This window comes from Phascolarctos cinereus, unplaced genomic scaffold (genome assembly GCF_003287225.1).
Source record: "Phascolarctos cinereus isolate Bilbo 61053 unplaced genomic scaffold, phaCin_HiC Scaffold_4;HRSCAF=312, whole genome shotgun sequence".
Lineage (NCBI taxonomy): Eukaryota > Metazoa > Chordata > Mammalia > Diprotodontia > Phascolarctidae > Phascolarctos > Phascolarctos cinereus.
Genome location: NW_027555847.1, coordinates 221,041,071 through 221,061,967, shown reverse-complemented (window position 1 = coordinate 221,061,967; position 20,897 = coordinate 221,041,071).

Genomic DNA, 20,897 nt, shown 5'->3' with positions numbered 1-20,897 from the left:
ATTCTGTGAATAGAATGGATGCTTCCTGAAGGCAGGGATGGTTTCATCAATGTCTCTGTATCCCCAGCTCTTAGTACACTGCCTGGCATATGGGAGGTGTTAAATGATTGCTAATTGATTGAATTAAATTCAACAAATGTTGATTAAATGCCTAAGATATGCCAGACACTGTGCTTGAAGTCAAGAAACTTGGGCTTAAACACTGTGTCTGATACTTGCTGGCCATGTGACCTTAGTCACTCTATAAGTCTCTGAGCTTCTGTTTTTTCATCTATAAAATGGTACTTATAAAACATATACCAGGACAGTTAAGTGGCTCAGTGGATAGAACACTGGGCCTGGAGTCAAGAAAACACAGGCAAGGCAGCTAGGTGGCGCAGTGAATAGAGCACTGACCTTGGATTCAGGAGGACCTGAGTTCAAATCCAGCCTCAGACACATAACACTTACCAGCTGTGTGACCCTGGGCAAGTCACTTAACCCCATTGCCTATCCTAAAAAAAAAGAAAAGAAAAGAAAAGAAAAGAAAAGAAAAGAAAACAAAGGAGTTCAAATCTGGCCTCAGACGCTTATTAGCTGTGTGACCCTGGACAGGTCACTCAAGCCTGTTTGCCTCAGTTTCCTTATCTGTAAAATGAGCTGGAGAAGGAAATGGCCACTCCAGTGTCTTGGCCAAGAAAACCCCAAATGGGATCACAAAGACTTGGACGTAACTGAACAATAACAACAACAAAGGAGCTTACATTCTAATGGGAAAGACAATAAGTACGTAAAATAAAGAATAAATATCAATAAACACAAAATCTTTCAATATAAGGCAGTTTGGGAAGGAGGGCACTAGCAGGTGGGAGGAGAGGAGAAAACTCTTCAGACAGAAAGAGGTGCTTAAGCTTCCTTCTTGAAGGAGAGGGGCCCTGGGAGATGAAAGTAGGCAGGGAGTGCATTCCAGCATCGGGGGACCACTTGTACAAAGGCGCAAAGAGAGGAGACTGAGTGTCCTGTGTGAGGAACAGAAAAAAGGAGAGTTTGGCTGGATCACACAGAATACAAGATGGGGAGAAAAAAATAGACTGGGGATCTAGTTGTGAAGGGCATTAAAAGCTAGGCAGAGGAGTTTAGATTTTATCCGAGAGGCAATAGGCAAAACACAGTAATACTTAAGTGCATTAGAGTGTTGCAATACACAATCCTAGGGGAGGTCTGAGGGGGGTCATTACTAAGGAAGGGGATCAGGAAAGGCTTCGAGGAGGAGATTGGCATTTACGATGGGCTTTAGAGGATGAATAGAAACCCAACAGGCAAAGGGAGGGGCTGGAGGATAGTCTAGGCAGAGAATCCCATGCAAGCAAAGGCATGGAAATGGGAGAGGACCCTAGATGCCTGGAAAACAAAGACTAGTCCAATTTGATTGGAACATCCAATATTGACATGCAGTAATATGAGGCACAGCTAGAAAGGCATTTGTGGAGGTGGAGTGTTCAGTTCCAATTGGTTCAAGTCCAATGCCCATATAGCATGGAACACTCCCAAGACCTAGACTGCTAGTCAATCATTCAGGCAACAAGCATTTATTAAGTGCTTACTACAAGCTCTATGCTAGCCACTGGGAAAAAGCAAAGAAAGGCCACATACCCTCAAAGAGCATACATTCCAACAGAAGAGCTCACATTAAATGTGGTTCTGGGAGGCAGTGGTAGACCTGGGAAGGTCAGCAGCATGCACTGATAGCACCTACAAAAAGATAACAGCTAACGTTTCTATAGCACCTTAAGGTTTACATAGTGCTTTAAACATCTTATCTCATTTGATCCTCACAACAAGCTTATGAAGTGCTATTTTTATTTTCAGTTTACAGAGGTAAAATCTGAGGCTGAGACTGGTTAAGTGACTTGTCCAGGGCAAAGGAATTCAATTCAGTAAAATGTTATTAAGCACCTACTGAGTGCCAGGCACTGTGCTAATCCATGGGGATAGAAAAAGAGGGGGGGGGGAAGAAGCAAAAAAAAAAGTCCTTGTCTTCAAGGAGCTTATAATCTAATATTCCAGGGAGAGGGCATTATGTCATCCAGTGGGAAGAGCCCTAAATTTAGAGTCAGAAGACCTGGGCTAAAATCCTTGCTCCACTCCCTCTGTGACCAAGGCACTTAATGTCTTTGGGCCAGATGCTGAGGGGATTGTCCTAGATCACCTCTGAGGTCTTCTCTTAGCTCTCAATTGTCCAGCCGGGGCACATGCTAAGGGAGAGCTGGGGAGGGAGAGACAGAGAGGGTCTTACCATGGAGACTCTTTCAGGAGCTGTGAATAGGGAAGACCAGGACACACAGGACCACTATGGCACTGGACTACAGGGATGGCAGTGGGAGAGGAGAATTTAGGGGAGGGACACCTCAGCCTCACTGGGGTGGGGGAAGGGGGGCAACTGCAGGGATGGAGAGAGAGGAAAAGGGCAAAGAGTCGTCCAGGACATTACTCCCAGAGATTCCATTCCCCAGCCAAGTTGCCCAAAGCTGGGGCAGGGCATTAATTTGGAGGGTCCCCAGGTACCAGGTTACCTTGGGCCAGTTCCATTCACATGGGGTTACACAGCTAGCAAGTATCCAAGGGAAGATTTGCACTCAAGTCTTCCAGGCACAACACTCCATTCACTGGACCACCTAGCTATCTAGGGGTAGACAAGAGATCCTATGAGGAGTGAGAGCTGGGGGTGGGATTGTGGATAGAGAAGAAAGAAAGAGGGGGCATGTAGATTTCAGCAAGCATGGTGCCGTGGAAAGAAAGCACACTAGATTTGGAGCTGGAGAGCCTAAATTTCAAATCTTTTTTTTTTTTTTAGGCAATTGGGGTTAAATGACTTGCCCACGGCCCATGGTCACGGTCACACAGTTAGTAAGTGTCAAGTATTTGGTCTGCCCACAGTCACGGTCACAGTCACACAGCTAGTAAGCGTCAAGTATTTAGTCTGCCCACGGTTACGGTCACAGTCACACAGCTAGTAAGCGTCAAGTATTTGGTCTGCCCACGGTCACGGTCACGGTCACACAGCTAGTAAGTGTCAAGTATTTGGTCTGATGCCGGATTTGAACTCAGGTCCTCCTGACTTTGGGGCCGGTGCTCTATCCACTGTGCCATCTAGCTGCCCCCTAAATTTCAGATCTTAACCTTGCTACTCTACAAAGCTGCCCAAGCCATTTAGCCCCTGGGACTGTTTCCTTATCAATGAAGGGACTGGATTAAACAACCTTTGAGGTCTGTTCCTGCTCTAAACCTGGTGATTGCTGTAAGCCTGATGACTTTAATCTCGCAAAAGGAAGGTGTTGGGAATAACTACAGGGAACAGGACAGGTCTAATGGCTGAGTAGGTGAGCCAAGGTCAGAATCCAGAGGAAGGGCACAGGATATTAGAGTTGGAAGGAGGACCCAGGCAGAAGTCCAAGGATACAGGTAAGGGCCAGCATGCAAGGTTAAACTGGACCCACGGGAATAGGCAGAGGATGGAGTCTAGACAGAGAGTCCGGAAACATTGTTTCAGGAGCTGCCTCACAGGCAGCACTGAATCAATCCAGTATTTATTAAACGCCTGTTACATGCTGGGCACATTGGATACAGAGACAGATATAAGAGTAGACAACAAGTATACATATAAGTCTATATAAAAATATATACAGAGAAAATACGAGTCAGTTGTGCTGGAGGGAGGGGGAAGGGTAGAGGATCAGGATAAAGAACTCATACAGAAGGCAACAATTAATAACAATATAGCTAACATTTATATAGCATGTACTATGTGCCAAACATTGCGCTAAGTGCTTTATAATTGTTATCTCATATAATCCTCACAACAACCTTGGGAGGTTGGCTATTATTATCCCCATTTTATAGATGAGGAAACTGAGGTGACTTACCAGAGTCACACAGTTAGTATCTGAAGCTGGATTTGAACTCATTTCTTCCTGATTTCGGCCTCCAAGCCCAGTGCTATCCACTTATCGCCCAAGTGCCTCTATGAACTGAGCAGAGCTTTGAAGGAGGCTAGGATTTCTAAGGGGCGTAGGTGAAGAGGGAGTGCAGTCCAGGCATGGGAGACAGACAGCAAAAACACAGAGGAGAGATGGGAATGTTGTGTGTGAGGCCAGCCAACTCCAGCTTCGTTGAACTGAAGAATGCACACAAAAGTGCTCATTGTAAAGAAGCTGCTCTCTGGGTCATGTGTCCTGGTAGAGCAACCGTTAACATCCATACAAAACACCTTTCATATATTATCTCATTACATCCTCATAACAACCTTGTGAGGGGGGTGGTAGTATTTTCCCCATTTTACACGTGAGAAAACTGAGGCTGAGAGATTTTAGGTGACTTGCCCAGGGTCCAGGGAATATTAAATTCTGGTGTTCCTGAAACCAAACCTGCCACCAACCAGTGTGGCAAGTTTGACACACTCACTTGTCTCTCAGGCAGGAACTTAGGTGCTGTTCCCCAGAGAGAGGCAAGAGTCCACGGGCACTCCCATCTGGTGAACGTACAACAGTCAAAAGCAAGAGCCTCTGGGATGTCCTCTCATAAAAACAGTGATCCTGACCCCTTTCTCTCTCTCACCAGGCCTTTGCATCCCCCTCTCATCCCTGCATAGCCTTATCCCTTTCCTGCTTCCAAACAACATTTAATTCAACAAAACATTTCCTTCCCTAATGAACCCCACCTGGTTATGCTCACACCCCTCCTGACCCTCACCCTCAGCACTCACAAGCCTTTGTCTTGTGTTTTCATTGTGGGGGGTGAGGTGGGAAAGGGAAGTCCTGTTTTTTCATCTTTCTTTGTTATTTCTTTGTATTGTTTTCTGCAGTCAAGTTCCCCAGCCTGAATTCCAAGAAAAGAATCAGGGAGAGAGAATAGGAGTGAACCCCTGAGAAAAGAGGATGGGGGGAAGTAGATTGCAGCTAGGTGGGGGCTGTGGATAGTGTTATACTTGGACTCAGGAAGACCTGAATGCAAATTCTGCCTCAGACATTTATTAGCTGGGCAAGTCACCTCAGTTTCCTCATCTGTAAAATAGGGATAATAATAGCAACAACCTAGGAGATCGTTGTGGACATCAAATGAGATAACAAATATAAATGTTTTGAAAATCTTAAAGAGCTATATAAGTGGTAGCTACTATAAGTTCACCACTTTTTTTTTTTTGCTTTTAGGCAATTGGGGTTAAGTGACTTGCCCAGGGTCACACAGCTAGTAAGTGTCAAGTGTTTGGTCTGAGGCCGGATTTGAACTCAGGTCCTCCTGACTTCAAGGCCGGTGCTCTATCCACTGCACCATCTAGCTGCCCCCCAGCTTATCACTTTTTCAACAACAATATGACATTTATTAAGCACCTACTACATGCTAGGGCTGGAGATACAAAGACAAAAATGAAATGATGTTTGTCCTTAAGGAACTTACATTGTGTTAATTCAATTGTTTCAGTCATATCTGATTCTCCATGATCTCAGTTGGGGTTTTCTTGACAAAATGCTTGAGTGGTTTGACATTTCCTTCTCCAGCTCATTTTACAGATGAGGAAACTGAGGCAAACAGGGTGAAATGACTTGCCCAAAGTCACACAGCTAGGAAGTATCTGAGACTAGATGTGAACCTGAGTCTTCCTGATTCCTGGTCTGGTGCTCTATCCACTGTGCAACCTAGCTGGGAGGCTATGATACACTATGTACACAGATACAGACAAGGTAGAAGGGAAGGGAAGAGAATAAACATTTATACAGTGCCTACTATATACCAGGCACTGTGCTTTTATTTTTTTAAACAAATATCTTATTTGATCCTTACTATAGCCCTTTGAGGGAGGTGTTATATTATCCCCATTTTATAGCTGATAAAACTGAGGCAAATAGAAGTTAACTTGCCCAGGGTCACACAGCTAGTGTCAGGATGGGTTTGATCTCATCTCTTCTTGAGTTCAGGCCCAGAATTCCATCTGTTGTTTCATCTGCTGCAATTAGTGGAAGGAGAGAGAGCCTTTGCACCCAGAGTGGAGAGTGTTTGTTCTTCATTTTGGAAGAAAGCTAATGACATCACAGGCTAATGTCTTGACTTGAATGTGAACTGGATTTAAGTGAGGCAGAGTAGCACAAAGTTGTCATTTTCACTCTCTCTTCCAGAGTTATCCAAGTCCAGTGGCACAACAAAAGTCAAGAGGACTGGTGATGGCCCAGGGTATAGTGGATGACCTTGGTGTCTTCAATGCCTGACCAAGCTCTAAGCATTTCACAGCGCCTGCTTCAGCCACCTTCATGCCTGTTGGAACAAATTGTTCTCATCCATCTGATTCTGCCAGGGGAAGTCTTCACATGCTTGGGGTAGACATCCCCCTAACTCACTGATACGTTTGAAGGCCTGTGGGTTACCCTTAGCCTGGCTTGACCCATCAGTGAGATGGTTTAATGGGATGTGGCCACTGTGAATGCTACAGCTTCTTAGAGCCACAGTGAGAGGTGGACAGCAAAGGTGGATGAGCGACCCTGGAAAGGGCTTGGCAAGCCCTCACATGAGAGGTGATAGCCTTCCTTGAAGATTCATCAAGAAAGTGATACACCAGCAAAGCCCTGAATGGCAGATTTGAGAAGGAAGTCTAGTCCAGGGATGGGGGATGATTTGCACAAATGTTCTGAGAAGGGAGATGGCTTTTGGAGTTAGTTTGACTGCAACTCAGAATGAATGGAGAGCGAAATGAAATAATTAGGAAAGGCAGGTGGGAGGCAGATTTGGAAGAGCTTTAACTACCCATCTAAGGAATTTGTATTTTTATCCTTCAAGGCACTAGGGAAACCACTGAGGTTTTTGAACAAGGGAAGTGACTTGATCAGACATGTACCTTAGGAAGATTATTCTTGGCTGAAGAGGGGAAAAATTGGAAACAGGGAGAATAATTAGAAGGTTATTATAATAGCCCAGGCAAGAGGTGATGAGGATCTTAACTAGAGTGGTAGCAGTGAGAATGGAGGGAAGGAGATTGATGTGTGAAGGAGCTGGAATCAACAAGACTTGATTGCATGAAGGTATGGAGAGAGGGAAACATTGGGGTTACTCAGGGACTTGGAAGATAGTAATGCCTTGGGAAGACAGAGGGAAGGACAGGTCTAGGGAGAAAGACAATGAGTTCCATTTTGGACACATAAATTTTAAGACACATGTTGCTACGACCCTGTTCTGGGGATACAAAGAGATCATCCCTGCCCTCAAGGAGGAGACAACATACAAGTCAATCATCAAACACAAGATTAGTAGGGGAATGGGAAGGGAACAAGCATTTATTAAATGCCTACTGTGTGCTAGGCACTGTGTCTCATTTGATTCACAAAACCACCCTAGGGAGGTAGAGGCTATTACGATCTCCATTTTACAGTTGAGGAAACTGAGGCAGGCAGAGGGTTGATGACTTATCCAGAGTCACATAGCTAATAAGTGTCTGAGGCTGGATTTGAACTCAAATCTTCCAGACTTCAGACCCATTGCTCTATCCACTGGGTCATTGGAAGATAATTTTAGAAGGGGGGAAGCACTAGCAGCTGCAGGGGACAGGGAAAAACCTCCCAGACAAGGTGGCAAATGTTAAAGAAAGAAAACCAGGTGTCGTAAGAGTTGAGGGTCCATTTATTGTCCTTCCAGACTTCCTTTGGATTCCAAAACCATCCTCCCAGGAACTTAGATACCTTCATTTCTGCTCCCTCCTCCCATGCCCCACCTTTTCAGCTTCATTTTGTGTAATGTTTTCCTCCAGTAGAATGTAAACTCCTTGAGGTCAGGGATTGTCTTCCTTTCCTTTTCCCCCATCCCCATCCCCACCCCCACCTCCACCCTCTTCCCTTGTATTTGCATCCCCAGGGCTTAGCAGGGTGCCCAAAGTGCTTAATAAAGGTTTATTTATCTTGTTTAAGGAAGGAGAACATTCTATGGAAAGGGGATAGTTGTTGAAAGGGCATGGAGACATTATGTATAGATGGGAAAATGGGCATCTGCAGAGGTAGTTACTGAAAGTCCCTCAGTCAGCTTTTTTTGGTAACAAAGAAAAGACATGTTCCAGTCTAAATTATTGTTTCACTGACCCAATGATTCAGAAAATTGCTATATACAGTATTGGACTTTATATACACAGCCCAAATGCCAGAAAAGATCATTCGGTCCTAGGTGGCATTAACTTTTTTTTAATATATGGGGTCCTTCCTAGGTCAAGGGGGCTGGGCCATGCTGGCTCTGGGTGACCATGAAGATGTCTCTTACTTGCTCATCATTTATGCACCCTTACTTGGCCCCTCGACACATTTTTATCCCTTTTGGGGCCCCCACCTCCACTTCACTGGCAAGAAGAAGAACCAGGAGACAGACAGGGGCAGGCTTCTGAACCGATGGAATTCTTCGTCAAGCCACAGCAAGGAAGAAGCCAGCTGGTGCAGAGGCCTCCAGAGACGTTGCCTGGCCCTCCCTGGCCTGAAGCACCTTATTTCTGGAGCAGTTGGGTAGCTAGTGTGTGCTCCTGTGCCAGCTCCGGGGATGGCTCTAATCTCATTGTCAGGCTGGGACCTGCCAGGCACAGGAAGGCTGCCTTAGGGCACAAACAGCCCGCCACAAGAGGAGAAGGAAGATGGGGAGGGAAGAAGGTGGGGCAGTCAGGCAGCAGGTAGGTGAATGGAAGCAAAGAGGCAACAGGCCCCTCCTCCCTCAACACCTCAAGGTAGCCCTTCCCCGCCACCTCTACTTTTCAGCCTTGGAATTTTTATTTTCCTGAGGAATCTGGCAGAGCCTCAGACATTTGTTACACATTCCTATCATCAGAGAATCACAGAACGTTGGAGCTGGAAGGGACCTCAAAGATCAACTTTTCCACCCCCCTCATTTGAGGCTTAGAGAGGGCAGATAACTTGGGCAAGGTAGGGCAGAGTTAATGGAAAGGCTTGGACTGGAACCTAAACCTCAGTATTTCAATCCAGAGTTGTTGTTGTTGTGGGTTCGTTTGTTTGTTTGTTTTTAACCAATTTAGGAGGTGTGGTATAGCCAATGGAAGGCCGCAAACAAAATCTCCCTTACCTCACCCCTAAGTGCAACTGGACAAGGTAATAATAGCTAACATTTATAATAGTGCTTGAAGGTTTGCAAAGTACTTTATGTACATAATTTTATTTGATCCTTATGGCAACTCATTGACATGGGTGCTTTTATTGTGTCTGGTGACCTGTGGGGGAACCCACATTTCTCTATGCTTTTCCAAGGGGATGGGTACAACGCAACTCAACAGTAGCCTTGTTACTTTTGGAAGCTCCCTTGTAGCCAGTTTGGAGGTGAGGGGAAATTTGCACGTCTCACTTTGGCAAGGGAGTCTAGGGTAAAACATTTCTCTCATGGGTCACTCACACGGTTTTCAGGTTCGTTTTATTCTTCTTCTCTCCTAGGCAAGCGAGGGTTCTAAGGAGCTTATAATCTCTTCTAAGAGGCAAAACAAACACCCATAAGACAACCAGAGAAGAGAACCCAACAACTATGGAATTGATTGTGAGACATGGGAGACCCTGGCATAGGACCACTCAACAGAGTGTCTGCATCAAAGAAGGTGTGCTCTTTGAGAAGGAGAATTGCAGTAGCTTGAAAGAAACATGAGATCCATAAATTTAGAGACATCACCACTCCAAATGTTTGTGTGTTGGAAATTGAGGAAATGCCCACCAATTGGTGACTAGCTGAACAAGTTGTGGTTTATGAATGTAATGAAACACTATTGTGCTACAAGAAATGAAGATCTGGCAGGGTTCAGAAAAAAAACCTGGAAAGAATTACATGAACTGACGCTGAGTGAAGTGAGCAGAACCAGGAGAACATTGTACACAGTCACAGCCACACTGTGTGATGATCAACTATGAGAGACTTAGCTCTTCTCAGAAATACAATGATCCAAGATAATTCTAAAAGACTCATGATGGAAAATGCTATCCACCTCCAGAGAAAGAATTGATGGAGTCTTAATGCAGATCAAAGCATACTATTTTCACTTTCTTTTTTCCCCACGTTTTTCTCCCTTTTGTTCTGTTTCTTCTTTCACAACATGGCTAATGTGGAAATATGTTTAACATGATTGCACATGTATAACCTATATCAGATTGCCTGTCATCTTGGGGAGGGAGGAGGAGAAGGAGGGGGGGAAATTTGGAACTCAAAATCTTATAAAAATGAATGTTGGAAATGATCTTTACGTGTAATCATAAAAAATAAAATACTATTTACAAAAACAAAGGAACAGGAAAAAAACATTCTTGTGGTCTGTTTGTGCTTGACCTGTGGTAGAGCCTTCTGAACTCATCTTCGGCTGATCAGCCACAGGCAGACAAACGGGTATATACCTTGACCCTGATGTAGTGATGTCATTTTGGTCCTCTTAAGCAGGAAGAACAACAGCTAGGGCTTCAGAGCAGGGCTGTTTGGCACAGTGAGTAAGTGTTAATGGAATTGGAAAGGAGAGAGATCTCTGCTGGAGTGCCTAGTGAAGTTGGCCTTGACATTTGGGCTTTGTATATAAAAGGCACCCCAGGACATTTGCTACATGTGGCTGTCTAGGTAGGTTCTGGATGGCCTAGGGCAAAGGGAGGGGGACCCCATACTGCTGGCAGATTCCTGCCTGGATCATTAGTATGGTGACAGGCGTTCCCATCCTCTATGGTGATGAAATCACAGATCCTTATCTCTCACACCCAGAGTGATAACTGGCATGGGGTGAATGCTGCCTTCCCGCCTCCACTCTACCTACCTACCTGCACGTCTGCCACAATCTTCTTGCCAATGCCAACTTCTCCTTTTCCCCTCCTGGCTGGACACTGGCCTCCACTTCCACTCTCACCCTTGTATAAGAGAATTCTACTGCACTAAAAGCCTCAGGCCCACCCTCCCCTTTCCATTGGTGTTAAGAGGTATCTGTCTAAGCCTTTGGACCTGCAGAGTAGACTTGATTGTTCTCACCACTTGGATAATAACTAGTATTTATATAACGCTAAGAGATTTACATGTTGGGGGCAGCTACGTGACAGTGGATAGAGCACGGGCCCTGAAGTCAGGAGGACCCTGAGTTCAGATCCGGTCTCAGACCAAACACTTGACACTTACTAGCTGTGTGATCCTGGGCAAGTCACTTAACCCCAATTACCAAAAAATAAAAAAATTTTTTTAAAATTAAAAAAAAAAAGATATTTACATGTTACCCGACAATCCTCATAACAATCTCGTGCTCTCCTTAAGAGCTAGATTTTTTTTTTGACCTTTGGTTAGGCAGTCATCAACTTCAATCTTTTCTCCTTGTGAGATGGAGGACTCCAAATAGGCTTTGCTATTTGCTCTGCTACTTCATCATAAGGTTCTTCAGGCCTTGCCATCTGCCCTGCTGTTGACCCCTCTAGACCCCTGGGCACTGTCACCTGACCGTGCCAATGTACCCTGCGAGACCCTGAGGCCCTTATTATCCACTCATCTGCTACACCCTTAGGCCTTCCAGGCTTATTCACCCATCCGGCACCTGAACCCTCCCATATATGTCACCTTCCCTAATTAGAACATGAATTCCTTGAAAACTGAGTCTCACCTTTCTTATTCGCAAATTAGAGATCAGTTTCCCTGGAGTACTTGCTCCATAAAACTGTAAACCTTAAGACTTTTATACCTTAAAAAAACTATAGAAATGTGAGTTATTATTATTGTTTGCCTTTTCTAACTGTTATCTAATCCATGGTTTCTATTTGTATCCCTAGTGCCGGGCACATAGCATGTACTTAACAAATGCTTTTTTTTCATTCATTCATTCATTCATTCATTCATTCATTCATTCATTCTTCACTCATTCACCAAGGGAGATCATATCTAAATCTATAACTTAATAGGTATATCCTAGGAAGCTCTCCTGAGGTTCAGAGGTGAAGAATCTGTCTAGGAGTCGTACAGTTGGTAAGTGTCAGAGACAGGATTCAAACTCAGGTCTTGCTGACTTCTAGCTCAGGACTCCATTCACTGTGACATAAAGAAATGCATGTCTCATCAAGGAAATGTTTGATCAGAAAAGGCAATGGGCCAGTCATGATGAGAATGAAGGATACAGACAGACACAGCCTGACCCAGCAAGATGTTGGGGGGAAAAAAGTAGGACCTAGAGGAGGGTCTCCAAGCATATTGGTGAACCCTGTATGAAGGTCCATGGGAGAACAAGGACAGGAATGGCACAGAATGGGAGGTGGAGGAGAGACAGAAGGGAGATCTGCACAGATGAAGGTAATGAGACCACAGATCCATTGAAGTATTAAGCATTGTTGTTGTTCAGTCATTTTCAGTTGTGTCCGACTCTTCATGACCTCATTTGGGTTTGTTTGGTTTTTATTTTTGGCAAAGATATGGGAGTGGTTTGCCACTTCCTTCTCCAGCTCATATAGATGAGGAGGCAAACACAGTGAAGTGACTTGCCCAGAGTCACACAGTTAGATAGGGTTGGAAGGTCGATCTGCACTCGGGAAGATGAGTCTTCCTGACCCCAGGCCTGGTACTCTATTCACTGCGCCACCTAGCTTCCCCATTAATTAATATTAATCGTGAATAACTCACATTTCTATAGCCTTTGAAAGTTTATGGGGGCAGCTAGGTGGTGCAGTGGAATGAGCACCAGACCTGGAGTCAGGAGGACCTGAGTTCAAATCTAGCCTCAGATATGTGACACTTACTAGCTGTGTGACCTTAGACAAGTCACTTAACCCTATTGCCTAATTTAAAAAAAAGAAAGAAAGAAAAGGAAAGTTTATGAAGCTCTTCTCTCACTGTCCTGTGATGTAGAGAGCACTTGTTACAGATGAGGCTACTGAGATTCGGAGAAGTTACTCACTGCTGTCACATAGCTAGTAAATGGAGGTACCAGGACTTGCTCAGAGCTTTTCCTTTTTCAAAAAAATTTAAATTCAAAAAATTTAACTATCCTTTGTTTCTGTATCATCTTATTTTTTAGACATATTCTTCCCAACTTTTTTCTGCAGCATGCCATCCCACAGTAACCAAGAATTAAAAAAAAAGAAAGGTTGGGGTGGGGAGTGGAGCATTTCAGCAAAATTCACCAATACATTATAGTCTATTGGAAAGAGGGCTGAATTTGGAGTTATGAAACCTCAGTCCAGATCCTGCTGACCTGTGTGACTTTTAGCAACTTACTTAATTCTTAGGAGTCTCAGTTTTCTCATCTGGGAAAATTCTATGATAAACTGAGAGTAGATACAACATTCCCCTCTGCAGCCAGTATCTCCTCCCTGCTGCTGATCCCCGACCAGCCAAGATGGAAGAGGAATACATTTTCTCAACTCTTCTCCGGAAGCCCCAGTCTTCAGACTCTAAGGCCGGTACCCTCCACTCTATCACAATGGCCCAGGATTAGCTTCCCCCTGGAGCCATCCACCCTTCTCCAAACACAGATGCAACAAGCCTGTGCTTTGGCAAACCTTGGCCTACCCCAGCCCAGCTTGAAAGGTTGGATTTTACTGTTGGGGTGATCAAATTCTCCATATCAAGTCTTCATCACAGGAAATGCTATATACCCTGGGGGAAATAGTTTAGGGCCAGGGGTGGAGGTGAGGAAACTAGTACCTCCTCGGACTGGGGACAGATTGGGGAAAATCCAGAGGTGTCTGGATGGAGGAAGCTGAAGGGGTGGGAGGAATGTGAAGCAGGGCACAAGGGGAAGGAAATCACGGGACTTCACCAAAGAGGAAGAGCCAGATGGCAGTCTAGTTTTGTAAACTTCCTTTTTTTTTTTTTTTTTGCTTTTAGGCAATTGGGGTTAAGTGACTTGCCCAGGGTCACACAGTGTAAACTTCCAATAGGACTGGCCAAGCCAAATTTGTTCTAAAAGTTTATCTTTCCATTTTTCTTTCTGGGCCCCCCCGGGGAAATTTGGAATCTTACTCCAGAACTGTGTCTTCCTGGGGTCAAAACCTTTATTATTTGTATTGCTTCCCTGGACCCCTTCTTTTCCCTCTCCTCAAATGAGCTGTATCCAGGCATCCCGATCTGGGAAGGGAGGGAGTCCTGAGATTCTCCTTCAAATACCATCCAGCTGCTGTCAGAGGCATTAGCTCCTGCAGCTGCCCTGTTCAGCAAAGAGAAGGCTTTGGGGTTGTTAAGCATCCATGACAATGTTTTTCATATGTTGGAGGTTGGATTGCTGAGTTGCTCACACATCTATGGATAGTCAAGTCAAATATATATCTCTGTCTTACTATGTGCCAGGCATTGTGCTAAGCATTGGGGACACCCAGAAAGACAGAAACGGTCCCTGCCCTCAAGGAGCTCCCATTCTAACGGAGAGAGACAACATGGAAACAACTAGATCTATACAAGATTTATGCAGTATGGGGTAGATGGAAATTTCTCTCAGAGGGAAGGGACTAGGAAGGAGGAAGACGGGCAGGAAAGATCTCCTCCAGAAAATGGGATTTGGCCTGAGTCTTGAAGAAGACCAAGAGGCAGAGGTGAGGAAGGAGAGCATTCTGGGCATGAGGAATGGCCTGCAAAAAAGGTTCAGGAATGCCTTTTTCAAGGGTGCCCTCAAAGATCAGAAGCTGGAGTGTTGTGTATGAGGAACAGCAAGGAGGCCAAGTGGAGCTGGAGTTTGTGGAGGGAAGTAAAAGCTCTGGAATGAGATTTCAAACTTCCTGGCTGTAGAGGAAGGGGGAGAGAGAAAAATGGAAAGATAAAGCTTTTACACAGTTCTGTTGGAAATAAACACCAGAAGACTGGAAAGGTAGAAAGGAGCCAGGTTGTTAGGGGCTTAAAAGGCCAAACAGAGGGTATTATGTTTGATCCAGGAGGTAACAGGAAGCTATTAGAGATTAATGAGTAGGGGATGACAGTAAGTCAATAATAATTTATTAATTTATAATTGCATGTAATAATATAATATACAATTCATTATTAATCACACTCAGCCAATAATCATCTATTAATTTATAATTGTATATAATGATGCAATATATAATTATTAATTAATGACAGTAGGTCAGTAATAATTTGTTAATGTATAAGTATATATGATAACATAATATATAATTAATTATTAATTAATGACAGTCAGTCAATAATAATTTATTAATTGATTACCATGTGCCAGTTAGATGACAAAGTAGATAGAGTGCCTGAACTGAAGACAGGAAGACTCATCTTTCTGAGTTCAAATCTGGTCTCAGACAGGTATTAGCTGTGTGACCCTGGGCAAGTCACTTAACCTTATTTGCCTCAGTTTCCTCATCCATAAAATGAGCCGGAAAAGGAAATGGCAAATCACCCCAGTATCTTTGCCAAGAAAACCCCAAACGGGGTCATGAAGAGTCAGACATGACTGAAACAAATGAGCACACACACACACACACACACAACACACACACACACATGCACACACACTGAGCCACACAACAATTGAGCACACACAGATATTCCAGGTACTGTACTAAGCACTGAGGACACAAATATAAGCATAAAGACAGCCCCTGCCCTCAAGGAGCATGCAGTCTAATGTGGGAAGATAACACAAAAAGAGGGTCTTGAGAGTGTCGGGGAAGAAGGAGGGATATTGGTGGCTCAGCCTGGAGAATGAAGGTTGGCTGGTCTGGGACCTTTCCTCAAAATGGAGGAAGAATCCACTAACGGGAGAAAGGGCCTGCAGGAGCAGAGTTAAGAGGCAGCTGTGCCATGGCACTTTAGCAAAATCGCTTCAGCAGCTGAGTGGAGGATGGATTGGAGTGGGGAAAGACTTAAGGCAGGCAGCAGACTATTGAAGTAGTGCAGGCATGCAGTGATGGATGTCTACAGCTGTGTGAATGGAGAGAAAGGGACATATGCATATACAAAAGATGATGTAAAAGTAGAAACACGAAGATTTAATAACAGATTGCACTTGTGGGGTGAGGGAGAGTGAGGAGTCAAGGACGACTTTGAGGGTGTGAGCCTGTGTGACTGGGACTATAATGAGAAGATCCCAGATGGAACTGGGGGGGGACTCCTGAATGTCAGCTACTCCATCCCTTTGTTTTCACAGATGAAGCTGACAAATTCCAGGCCGGTTAAGGGATTTGCCCTCTGTTAGCCCAGTCCTCTTTCCATTGTTGCTGTCCTTGGTCATCCTCACAACACCCCTGAGATAGCCCAGGTGGGTATCATTGTTTCCACTTATCTTAGGAACTTGGAACCATTGAATGTCAGAGCTAACAGGGACCTTAGAGATCACAGAACTCAGCTCCCTCATTTCACAGATGAGGAAACTGAGCTCCAGAGAGGGGAAAAGATTTGCTGGCAGCCACACAGTGAGTGGAAGGCATAGCTAAGACTCGAACCCATGTCTTCTGACTATTATCCCAGTGTGAGCTTGAGAGCAGGTTCTGTCTTTTACCTGCTTTGTTTCCCCAGAGCTTAGCACAATGCCTGGCAAGTAATAAAAGACTAGTGGGTAAAATCAGACCTCCTGTCCTTAGGCTAGGGCAGCTAGGCGGTATAGTGGATAGAAAGCTGTGTCTGGAGTCAGGAAGACTCATCTTCCTGAGTTTAAATCTGGACTCTGACATTTGTTAGCTGTGTGATCCTGGACAACCCTGTTTGCCTCAGTTTTCTCATCTGTAAAATGAGCTGGAGAAGGAATTGGTCACTGCAGTATCTTTGCCAAGAAAACCCGAAATGGAGTCACAATCAGACATGACTGAAACAACTGAACAACAACAGATCTTTAGGGTGTAACTCCTGCCCTCATTGTGAGTTAGTGGTACATCAGAGACTTAAACCCATTTCTTTTGGCTCCTAGCTAGTGCAGAAAGTAGGCCAAGAGACACCCTACTGGATTCATACAAGCATAAAAATGGAAGGCCCTTGAGAGACCATCCAGTTTAACCCTTTCCCTTCATAGCTAACGAAACTGAGATTTAAGGAAGGGAAATAATATATTGGAGAGAGCACCATGGCATCATAAATTTAGGCCTAGAAGGGATCTTAGAAAACATTCCATTCAGTCTCCTCAATTTATAGATGGGGAAACTGAGGCCCAGAGAAGTAAAGTGGCTGCTCAAAGCCACACAGCTAGTGACAGAGACAAGATTTATTCTACAGTACTAAGAGCATTGTCTCTGAAGAGAACGTGGCTTCAAATCTGTCCTTTGACCCTTACTACTTTTGACCTTGCAAAAGTCATTTAACTTCTGTCTGTATAATGTTGGAGTTAGATGAGATGGCTTCAGAGATGCCTTCAAGCTCTAATCTATAAACTATGAGCCTTTCATGTGACTTGCCCAAGTGGCTGCAGCATATCAGTGGCAGAACCCCAAAGACCCCAGAGGAGCCAGGCATCCCGAGTCCCAGACAGACCCCAGGGCAAACTTGGGAAAGGGAGTCAAGCCAAGGTTAGACCTCCTGCTTCTCGTTTATACAGCAGCAGAGAATGCAGGCTCCCTTTCAGGCAGCTGTGTGACTGACTCTCTCTTGAGTCTGTCCAAGCCCAGCCAAAACACCCAGAGTACTGGCCCTGCCAGCCACTCAGGGGTTAACCCACCAGCTGCTGGCTCCTGTTAACTTGTCTCTTCTTCTAATCTCCTCTGTTTAGCAGATGAAAGTTGTTGCTTTTTCAACTTAGAAGACCCGACTCTTGTAACATATTTTGATCCCTAGCTGGGCTTCCAGCCTAGAGCAGAGGAGTGAGTGGGTGACTCTAGGGACCACTCTGGTTTTCTCCAGTTGCTGGAAATGACTGAAGATCCCTTGATAGCTCCAGACCATGTATCCAATCATTTCCTCCTCTCCTCCGCCTTCCCATCTTTCTTGTTTTTTGTCTGACCCCCCCCCAACATCCACCAGCAATCACCAACCACTGTGGCAAGATATCTTGAGCCCTCTCTGTTCCCTCCCCCCTCCATAGATCACAACATGAGAAGTGACCCCATCCAACTAAAATCTGAGCTCCACGGGGCAGCCCACATTAGCGAGGATTGCAGAATGGACCCTGGGGAGTGCTTGGCCCCAAAGAGCACAGAGCCCAGTCAGAGTGCGGGGAGGGAAAAAAGTGGCTGTCACATTCCTGTCTGTAGCTACCCCAGAAACAAGAGCCTGGAATTTTAGTGGTTTTAGGAAGCCTCTGTCTGGGGCATTGGGTGGTTTTTCACAGGGATTTAAGGATTGGCCATTGGCTGGCATACAGCAAGAATCTCCTGAAATCCATCCTCTCCTTCCACTTCAGCACAAAGACCAGGCAAGTGTACAAGAGAGCACAAGAGAGTCAAAGGAATCCTCTAAGAAGAGCTGGACACATTTCTGTGATGTCAGGCCAGCAGACAAGGGTCTTCAGGGGCAAAGGCCTCTCTCCCTCCCCTCTAACCTATTAAAAAAAGGGTTAAAAATGCAGGTTAGCCAAGAGGTCACTGAGTAAACACCTCTGAGGTGGTCCGACCCTTGGTTGGGTCACTGAGCAAGGACTAGTAGGTAACTATGTAACATCCGCTTGCTCCAGTCTTGTCCCCATCTGGCACCCAGGCCTGCATCATGGTCTGCACAGCTGCGTGCTCTGATACTGCAAGCCTATGTGTTTGCATCTCCACGGTGATCAGACCATACATACATACATACATACTTGCCCTATGAAGGCCAAGTAGGGCACCAATCCAAGGGCAGGTTGGAAGAGACCAGTGGGAAGGGTAGATCAGGGGTCAGAGGACCTGAATTCAAATCTGTTCTCTGATGCTTACCACCTGAGTCACCTTGGGCAAATTATTTAACTGTCCTGGTCCTCAGTTTCCTTGTTTATAAAGTGAGAGGGTTGAACTAGATGGCTTCTAAGGTCCCTTCTAGCTCTAAAGCTATGATCCTATCATCTTACGTGATTCTGGGGGCGGGGAGAAGGGGAGAGTAGAGAGATCGGCAGTCTTGGATTCAGGAGACATGGGTTTGGATCCTGGCTCCAACAGTTACTAGCTATGTTGACTGTGGATGAGTCAGAACTTCTCTGAGCCTCAGTTTCCTTTTTCCTTTTTTTATTTATTTTTTGTATAACTTTATTCACTAAATTTTTTTAAAAAATATTTATTTATTTTTAGTTTTTAACATTCACTTTTATAAGGTTTTGAGTTCTAAATTTTTTCCCCTCCCTCCCTTCCCTCCTTTCCCAAGATGGCAAGCAATCTGATATAGGCTATACATGTACAATCATATTAAACATATTTCCACATTAGTCATGTTATAAAAGAAGAATCAGAACAAAAGGGGAAAACCATGAGAAAGAAAAAAAAGAGAGAGAGAAAATAGTATGCTTTAATCTGCATTCAGATTCTATTGTCCTTTATCTGGACGTGAATAGTATTTTCCATCATGAGTCTTTTGAAATTGTCTTAGATCATTGCACTGCTGAGAAGATCTAGGTCTATCAAAGTTAGTCATCACACGATGTGGCTGTTCAATGTTCTCCCGGTTCTGCTCACTTCACTCAGTATCAGTTCATGTAAGTCTGAGCCTCAGTTTTCTGAACTGTGAATTGGAGATAGTATGTGTAAAGCACTTTGAAAATCTTAAAGTACCATATAAATGTGATCTACTATTATTTAAGAGGCCTGGGTTCAAGTTCTGGGTCTGTCTTGAACTAAGTGTATGACCTTGGGCAAGTCACTTCTTTCTGGACCCAAGTTTCCTTCTCTGTGAAATGAGTAGGTCAGGTTATATATATAATCTCTAATATTCTTGCCACCTCCATGATCCCGCATGATTCTCTTTCCCTTGGCTCTTTTTGGAAAACACTAAAGATACCTGGAAAACAATTCAAGGCAAGTAGGAATCAGTGCTAGATGAAAAGAGGCAGCTGTTCATCGTATTACCGTTTCCATTTCCATGGAGCAGGGAACCAGGCACTGAGGGGCTTATCTGCAAGGTTACATGAAAGTGTGTTTATTTATTGTTCCCCAGAGATTTCTATCCTTGGAGGAAAGAGTGGGGGAAACCCACCAAAACAGGTTACTCCTGTGAGCTGTCCAAAAGTCCCTCCAAGTTAACGTCCCCAAGCCTATCTTCTATTACTTTCAAAGTATGGTCTAAGAAGGAGAGGGGGAGGATACCTGCCCTAAAGACTGGACAATGGGCTTCCTGGGACAAAGGCAGGGTCTGGGGCCAGAGGGCCCAAAGGGATGGGATGGGGCAGATCAGAGGGGCTGAATTTATGGCCTTCTGCTGACCCCTTCGCAGAAACAAGCCTTGTTTGCCAGAGAACTAAGAGGGACCAGTTTGGGGGGTGGGGTTGTTGGGGTGGGGGAGTGGGAACTGAGGGAGAGAGGGATGAAAGGCTAAGAGAAAAGAAAGGATTATCTTTAAGAAACCTGAAAAAAAAAGAACCACAGAAAAGGATGAAACCATGGCAACCAGGAGGTCCTCCAAGACTTAACACCCTCTAGAAAGGGGGCTGTGTGTTAACAATCTCCCCTCAGCTAGGCCTCAATAAATCAGTATTAAGGGGCCTAAACTTGCTCCCCCATCCTTCCTATTCTCCTTGCCCTCTCTTGTGCTAGCCTGTTCATTGGTCTCTTCCGTGCTCCCCCCCCCCATCTTGCCTGCCCCTTCTGTTCTCCGACCTGTTGCAAGAAAGGGACAATTTCCAAAACTGGGGGTGGGGTGGGGAAGGGGAAAGGCCCAGGCCTTTCCTACTCAAATGTGGAAGGGAAAGGAGGGGGCTGGATTCTTGTTAACCAACTTACCAGGTTGCCCAGCCCCCACTGGGCTGGGGAGGAGGGTGCCTCTCCCCTCCTCTGCCCACTCTTCCCCCAGCCCCTATTGATATTGAAATAAGAGGCCATCCATCAAGACCCCAAAAGGACCCTGTCAGAAGAGACTGAAAAGAA